Source organism: Myodes glareolus, chromosome 1 (genome assembly GCF_982192425.1).
Source record: "Myodes glareolus chromosome 1, mMyoGla1.1, whole genome shotgun sequence".
Taxonomy (NCBI): domain Eukaryota; kingdom Metazoa; phylum Chordata; class Mammalia; order Rodentia; family Cricetidae; genus Myodes; species Myodes glareolus.
In genome coordinates, this window is record NC_142026.1 from 75,722,836 (window position 1) to 75,732,054 (window position 9,219).

The 9,219-nt window shown below is 39.3% G+C and overlaps 1 pseudogene; it reads right to left on the reverse strand.

The window, feature by feature from the left end:
• Positions 1 to 932: 932 nt before the first annotated feature.
• Positions 933 to 2,168, reverse strand: LOC125411808 (bifunctional phosphoribosylaminoimidazole carboxylase/phosphoribosylaminoimidazole succinocarboxamide synthetase pseudogene; annotated as a pseudogene).
• Between the last annotated feature and the right edge of the window lie 7,051 nt (positions 2,169 to 9,219).

Sequence of the window (9,219 nt, forward strand, 5' to 3'; positions counted from 1 at the left end):
ATTATATTCTTCTGGAGTCTTTGATGGAGTTGAAGAATTGATAGATAGTTATAGTTTTCCTTAGTTATGATAAAAGATAACGTAAATATAAATATTGTAACTATAATTCTTGCTTGATATCTGTCTTGTTATATGTAATTTTACTATGTTAAAGTGAAAGCCTTTCTTTTTTTGTTTAAACAGAAAAAGGGGAAATGGTGTAGGAGGTCCTTCTGTATTTGTGTTGCTTTCATTGGTTGAATAAGGACACTGCCTTGGCCTTTTGATTGGGCAGAACTTAGATAGTCAGTGAAAAGAGAACTGAATGCTGGAAGAAGGAAGGCAGGAAGAGCCGAGCCACCATGAAGCTGCTAGGTCAGACATGTTGAATCTTTCCCGGTAAGCCATGCATGACCTTGTGGTGACATACAGATTATTAGAAATGGGTTGAATCAAGATATGAGAGTTAGCCAATAAGAAGCTAGAGCTTATGGGCCAAGCAGTAATTTAATTAATACAATTTCTGTGTGATTATTTTGAGTGTAAGCTAGCCGGGCGGCCGGGCCGCAGGGAGCCGGGTGGCAGGACGTAGCCTGTGTCCTCCTACTACAGAGATATATTTAATAGTGTCAGGCAAATTTTATTAACTATATAGACTTTTATTTTCAATACAGCATCTCAACACATTGTCCAGGCTGGTCTTGATCTTAGTGATCCTGCTGCTCCCGTATCTGGAGTGCTGATATTACAGGGACACATCACTATTTGAAGCTAAAAATATTGATGACAAATACTCACTGACAATTTGTCAACTCATAAATCTAGAGGACCATTTGCTCATTAGTAAATTGAATTGTCTTCTTCTGATATGAAATCATTTTGCTTAACTTCATTTTTAAAATCTAAATTAGGAATAGGTAACTTTTCTTCTAAAAATTGTTACTTTTTTTTTTTTACAAATTGCATTCTGTGATTTTCTAGTCAGCTTGTTTTTAAGATATTCACATGTTCAATATTTTCACTCAAAGTTTGGCCCATACCAAATGGTTGTTTAACTCAAATATCTGAGCAGGAAACTAGACTGATCCTTCAGGAGGAAGTAGAGTTAAACTCCAAGACCATTGGGCAATTGAAGAGATGACCACACATCCTGAGCACCCCAATTTGTTGTGATGGAGAAACAGCTGATAACTGGTTATACAATAATACCAGACATTATTGGACCCAAACCATTCTTCTGCCTGCCACTGCAACAAACACAGTAGGTATGCCATCCCCTTCACAGTGTGCTTTGGTCCTCAACATTTCATCTGGTCCTTTATGGGAAGATGTTACTCAATTTCACATGGAATTCCAAAATTTCCACAAGCCTTCTTAATTTTATCAGTAACCATGGTCAGAAGCTGATCCCATCAGCACTACAACCCTGCACTGACTGTCTAACTTCAGAAGCAACTCCACAGAACCTGCAGATCACTCAAAGTTTTTGCCATCTGGTTTCTTTTGGAGGTACTTCCTTGAGATCACAATAAGACCATCTTCACATTGGCTCCAGACTTCCAATGGCCAGAGTTTGCAGGAATCATTATCAATAACATTAGTAAGAACAATCTTTGGTGGTTGCATTAACACCAAATTCAATCTTCATACCAACAAGTGTACAGTTCTGTGGAAGCAAGGATTTCCCAGGATTTCAAAAATAGCTTGCGTAGTATGACTCATGATGCCTATTTCAGTCTGGCCTATAACAAGTGCAGTAAACCAAAACTTTGCAGCTATGAGTTGCTCCTCATACTACTCGTGGATCATTATTACATCATCCCTGAAGAACACCTCCACTTTTGGTGGAAAAACTTATATTTCTCCTTTACACCAGGGTTCCTTTTAAGAAAACATCCAGTTGCTATTCATTGGCACACCCATTGAATCAGAATCATTTCACATTGGGGAGAGGTGAAAGCAGTTTCGATACCAGTTTCCTATAACAACTGAAAAATACAGTTAGTAATCTTATTGGAATTTGAAGTTTTGCCTTCCAGGTGGTTCATTCTAGCTGCATTTCCTACTATAATCTGGCCCTGGAACCACAGGAGGACTCTTCTTGGATTACCTAACAATTCATAGACTTCTTTTGTCTTACTCTTATAGAGTTCTCTCCCGATGTTCAGTACCTCAGCTGTCACCATTGCCTTAGGCAGTTTGGTGGGGAAGACTACAAAAGAAAGAGAAGCAGCCCTCTCAAAAACAAGAGACATCAGAGAGATTTATAAAATTGGAAGCATATAATCACTCTCCACTAACAATTCAATACAATTGCAATCACATTTTATACACTTGACACTGTGGAAATAATAAAGATGTGGGTATTGTTGCTCAATTTTCATATTCTATGTTATCACTCTCACATGGGAATTCTGTTGTCTTTCACAGGTTATTTTAACCAGTATCTACTCACTCTTAATTGCAGCCATATCTCCTAGAGATGGAAATTAGGGGGAAAGGGAAGGTGTTGCGTACTGCCGAAGGTGGTGGTACTGAAATGGAGCACTCTGGGCCAGCAGCATCTATGATACTGGGCCTGAGCCAGTGACATCTGCAGGAGCAGGCACCCTCATATGTAAAAAAATACTACTAAAGTTTAAATCCCACATCAAACACCACACACTGATAGTGGAAGACTTCAACACTCTACTCACCACGAGACAGGTTTTCCAGACAGAAGCTTAACTGAGAAATAAAGGAACTAAGAGATCTTATGGCTCAAATAGACATCTGTAGAACATTCCATCCAAACATAAAAGAATATACTTACTTCTCAGCACCTTATGCAATCTTCTCAAAATTGACTATGTACAAGATAACAAAGTGGTCTTCAACAGATACAAAAAATAGGAAAACCCCACGTATCTTATCGGATCACCATGGCTTATAATTAGAATTCAGCAGCAACACTAATCTCAGAAAGCCCCAAAACACATGGAAATTAAACAATGCTCACATGAATCATCAATGGGTCAAGGAAGAAATAAAGAAAGATATTAAAGGCTTCCTAAAATTCAATGAAAATGACCAAACCACATACCCAAATTTATGGGACACAATAAAAGCAGTGTTAAGAGGAAAGTTAATAGCACTAAACGCCTGCATAAAGAATTGGAAAAATCCCATACTAGTGAGGTAATAGAATACCTGAAAACTCTAGAACGAAAAGAAACAAGCTCACCCAGGAGGACTAGATGACAGGAAATAATCAAATTGAGAGCTGAAATCAACAAAATAGAAACAAAGAAAGCAACAAAAATAATCAATGAGACAAGAAGTGTATTCTTCAAAAATATCAACAAAATAGACAAACCTTTATCCAAACTAACCAAAAGGCATAGAGAGAATATACAAATTAAGAAAATAAGAAATGAAAAGGGGAACATAATAACAGACATGGTTGAAATCCAAGGAATCATCAAGTAATACTTCAAAAATCAGTACTCCACAAAATTGGAAAAGGTAAAGGAAATAGACAATTTTCTGGACAAATATTAATAACCAAAATTAAAGCAAGACCATATAAGCAAATTAAATAAATTTACAACTGCTAAAGAAATAGAAATTCATCAAAAGTCTCTCGACCAAAAAAATCCCAGAACCAGGTAGTTTCAGCGTAGAATTCTATAAGATTTTCAAAGAAGAACTAATGCCAGTACTCCTCAAATTGTTACACATAATAGAAACAGAAGGAAAAATTTCCAAATTCTATTTATGAGGCTGCAATTACCCTGATACCTAAACCACCTAAGACTCAACCAAGAAAGAGAATTATAGACCAATCTCCCTCATGAACATTAATGCAAAATACTCAGTGAAATACTGGCAAGCTGAATCTCAGAACATATCAGAAAAATCATCAACCATGACCAAGTAGGCTTCATCCCAGAGATGCAGGGATGGTTCACATATGAAAATCTGTCAATATAATCCACCACATAAACAAACTGAAAAAAACCTTCGACAAAATACAACATCCTTTTATGATAAAGGTCTTGGAGAGAGCAGGGATACAAGGAACATACTTAAACATAATAAAGGCAATATACAGCAAGTTAACAGTCAATATCAAACTAAATGGAGAGAAACTCAAGGTGATCCCACTGAAATCAGGAACAAAACAAGGTTTTCCACTTTTTCCATATCTGTTCAATATAGTACTTGAGGTTCTAGCTAGAGCAATAAGACAACAAAAGGAGATCAAGAGGAATACAAATCGAAAAAGAAGAAGCCAAATTCTCACTATTGCTGATATGATAATTTACATAAGTGACCCCAAAATTCTACCAAGAAACTTCTACAACTCATAAACACCTTCAATATTATAAGGTTAACTCAAATTAAATTCACCTTTATACAGATTAACCCAAATTTTTTACACCTTTATACAGGTTAACCCAAATTAAACCCACCTTTATACAGATGATAAATGGGCTGAGAAAGAAATCAGAGAAACATTACCCTTCACAACAGCCACAAATAACATAAACTATCTTGGAGTATCTCTAACCAAACCAAGCAAGTAGATCACCTGCTTTTGCAGCATCATGAGCCTGTACAATGTCCACACTGCTTTCCCATAGCAAATAGGTAAGTATACTATTAGAGTATACATTTGTTCAAAGACAGGGTTTCTGCTGACTTTATCTATAGCAAAGGCAAAGGCCAGAGAAAACAAAGGTCTGAGTTGGTATTCTCTAAAAAGTACATAGTTTTACTATGGACCAGGATCTACAGATGATCATTTTGTAGTAAATACAAGGAGTATTATGCTCTGAATAGTTCTTCCTCTCCCCCCCCCCCCCCCCGCTAAGTTTGAAACAGTCCCTCTCTTTTGCAAGTGTGGGATGAGAAGAGATGCCTGGAAATTTGAAAGAGTGTTAACAGTTCATAGAGTCAGTCCCACACAAAGGTGTGCCATTTTCAATGTTAACACAGACTTTTCTATCTTTGTTGTATGAAAGCTTACTCAGAAACCATAGTTGAGATGACAGACCCCAGAATTGTTTTGTCCATCCATAGCTCCATCATCCATTATTCATTATGGCACTAACATGAAAAGTACAAATGATCTTACAGCATGTCCAGAACCTCATTGCAATATTCTTTGTCCACAGGCCTCTGTACTGTACTGCTGGTGAATACACAAGCTGTCACCACATCTCCATCCTTGTCATCCTGCTACATTTTCCAAAAGCACCTGGGTTGAATGAAATGGCCCTGAGAATGGGGTGTATAAAGGAGCCAGAAAAAGAAAGTCAAAATGGACATATTTGTAATGCCTGTATATTTGTAAGCCTGAACAGCATGGTTTGTGATGTGCTATGCAGAAAAACATCCAATAGGCACCAACATATACATGTCTGCCTTTATGACACTTGTCACTATAAACAAGCTTGCAGCAATGATTCCTTTCTTTTCAGGTGGCTCTACTCCCTTGGAGAAACATGGGATACACTTCCTTGGTGCTGTACATCTGTAGTTCTCAATACTAGCTATAAATACAAGGTAGAAGATACATTGGAGAACACCTCATGCTCAGATACCATGATGTAACCCACTCGGACATTAAGTCCCCTGATAGGAAGTTATGTTCAACAAATTTTAAGTGACACCAAACTGTTTGGGTAACACCACTGGAAATGAGGTCAGTGGACTGTGTCAGAAAATCAACAACGCAGCTTTAAATGAAGGCTGTGGAAGGACACATGTAGACAAAACTCATAAAGAAACACTGGGAATTCTATATCCATGTCCAGTTCAAGGAGAGACAGTCTCAGATATATATCAGTGATAATCCACCAAAAATGAGCAGTATGTCCTATGTCAAAGATACAGAGTACTCATATATGGCCTGTGCTCCTATTGTATGGAGAGTCAACAATTAATCCAAATCCAGCAATTTCTTTCCAAAAGGAAAAAAGGGGATGGTGTTGAAACACAGTCAAAAGCATGAGTGAACAATGTCTTGGGGAACTGTGAGCAAGGCTCCAGGATAAAAGGCATTTTAACTCAGGTGTGTTTTGTTCCCTGGATTGCTTTTATCCATGATTTTATGCCTCCTTTTACAAACATTTACATTCAATTAATAAGACATGTCTTTTTAAAAAATTTTTTTCCTTTTCTTTTTTTTTCTTTTTTTAAGACAAGGATTCTCTGTGTATGTAGCCCTTGATGTCCTGGAAGCAGCTCTGTAGACCAGTCTGGTCTCAAACTCAGAAATGTGCCTGTCTCTGCCTCCTGAGTTTTGGGATTAAATGTGTGTGCTACTACCACCTGGTGACATGTTGATTCTTGTTGGATGTTAGAACATAGCTACAGAACTCAATCTGGTGAAAGGATATGCTGAGTGCTATTCTCATTATACCCAGAATCCAGATATGACCTTCTGCCTTGTTTTCATACTTTTCTGCAAACTGAAGAAATCCAATTCTTTTCAATTTGATGTAATTTTTCATAAAGATTATACTATGTCAGGTCACTGAATAATTAGCTATATATTAAGTTGCTGCAAATATAGGACCTTATTTTATAAACCAACACCAAATGTCAACCAGGAAAACCAATTTTGAAGTCAATATCAGAAGCCACTCTTTAAATTATGGTGACCAGTGTCAAATGCCCAGATGGAACTACTAGCACTGACTCTATACTCACTTCTCTGCTTTACTCTAAACACCCAAGCAGCCCTTACCTTGTCCCTTTTTCACAACACTTTTTGCTAAATTGGTGCATATTCCTTTAACTCACACTAAGACTGGGAAAGACCTTCATTCTAGGAAAACACTTGCAGCCACTGAGGTGGAGGTTTCTCTGTACCCAGGACTCTAGATAGAATCAACAAAAGATCCTGGCAAACTTACTTATTATAGTTGACACCACTGCCATCATTCTAGCCAGTGAGGACTCTGCTGAAAGCAGTGGTGGCAGTTCTCAGCTTCTGGCCACCAATTCTGTTTCAAATGTGATGGACTCACTCATGTCTGAACTAATAGGGTTGGCTCTATTGTGTTGCAGTGGGGAAGTGCAAGGCCTGCACTCCTTAGTGTTGCAGCTGGTGGGAGTCAGGGATAAATCTTCAGCTCATATGACCACAAGACCAGCTCTCCCACAAGTTTCAGACATTGATGGGTGGGCAGGAGGTCATCATTCCCTGCCTGTGCCACCAGAAGACATGAGAAGTGGGGAGTGCTCCCTCATGCTCACAGCTTTGTGGATGACTTATCCACACCTGTGCTAACAAGGTTGACTCTGTTGTGCTGTTCTGGCAAGGTGCAGGGCCTGCTCACCCTAGTTTCTATATGTTTGGTGGCAGGTGGCATGGATAGGGGAGAGCTTCCCTCCTCCCCTATCCCTTGCCCAGTAATACCTGGGGAAGGTGGAAGGCTGGCCCTGTGGTCACAAGAACTCGAGGTATTCTTTTCATTGATGTCCCTCCTCTCAGATGGTTTAGCTCATGTCAAGTTGTTAGAAAACAATCCAGCACAATTGACCCCATATCATTTTTTAAAGATTTTTATTGAGCTCTACATTTTTCTGTGCTCCTCTCCTTGCCTCTCCCCTCCTCTTCAATCCTCCTCCAAGGTCCCTATGCTCCCAATTTACTCAGGAGATCTTGTCTTTTTCTACTTTCCATGTAGATTAGATCTATGTATGTCTCTCTTAGAGTCCTCACACTTACCGTGTTTGACTGCCATCATGAGGTACAATCTTGTTTGCCTTCAAAACACAGCTTCTCTGTGCTCTCAGGAAATACTTCTCAGAAGATTTCACCTCAACAATGCTGGGTTCTTCTTAATCAACACTTCTTTCTCAGCTCCAGCTAACAAGCAGTATCCCAGTACCCAGTAAAACAAAGATTTGACTTACTATAGCAGTTATGGTATCTTGTTAATCATGGCTAATTATTCAGTCCAAGTTAATCAGTATCACAGAATCTTAAGTCAAAATAACAAATGGCCCAAATAGAGTCTTCGAACTTCACTCTGAAACTTCACAAGCCAAACCTCCATCTTCTGCGTTACCCACAACATTCTTATAATCTGAACTCCTACAGAATAGCTCACCAAGTATTAAACACTCAAAGGCATTTCTTGTACAAAGTTCCAAAGTCTCTCTACAATTATCCTACAACTAAAACAGTTAGTTAGAGTTTCTGTTGCTGCAATAAATCGCCATGACAAAAGACCAAGTTGGGGAAGAAAGGCTTTATCTTGCTCACACTTCCACATTGTAGTCCATCCTTGAAGGAAGCCAGGACAGGAACTCAAATAGGTAAAAGGTAGGAACTAAGGCAGAGGCCATGGAGATGTGTTGTACAGTGGATTACTCAGTCTGCTTTCTTATAGAACTTAGGATCACCAGCCTAGGAATGGAACCACCAACAATGGACTGGGCCCTCCCAATCAATCACTAATTAAAAAAATGCCTTATAGCTAGATCTTATTGGGGCTTTTTTTTTTTTGCGGGGAGTGTTGAGATATGGTTTCTTTATGTATCCTTTGCTATCTTGGAACTAGGTCTGTAGACCAGGCTGGCTATGGATTCACAGAGATTTGCCTGCCCATGCCTCCTGATGGCTGGGATTAAAGGTGTGTGTCCCCACTGCTGGATTGGAGCTCTTTTCTTCATTGGGGTTCCTTCCTCTCAGATGAGTATCTTGTGTCACATTGACATAAACCTATACAGTACTTCAAAACGCCAGTTCATGCACTAGGGATAAATACTGGTGCCACTGCCAATGGCCCCATAAACTGTGCAAGCTACACAACTGTTACCCACATTCAGGGAACCTAGTTCCTTCTTGTCGAGGTTTCCCAGCTGTCAGTCCAGAGTCAATGAGCTCCTACTAGCTCAGGTCAGCTGCTGCTGTGGGTTTCCCCATCATGGTCTTGACTTCTTTGCTCATATTATCACTCCTCCCTATTTACGACTGGACTCCAGGATCTTCATCCAGTGCCTAGCGGTGGATCTCTACATCTGTTTCCTATCAATTACTGAATGAAGGTTACATTCCCTATGGAAAGATACCTTGCTCAGCCTAGATCCTTGATCCTGCCTCATGTGTTGTGACAGACTTTGCTGACTTCCCATGGAAGAACCCACCTTCTCTGAGGAATGAATTGGGGTGGAATGAAAGGAAGGTATGGGGAGCAGGAAGAGGGGAGGGAGAGGCAACTGGGATTCATGTGCAAAATA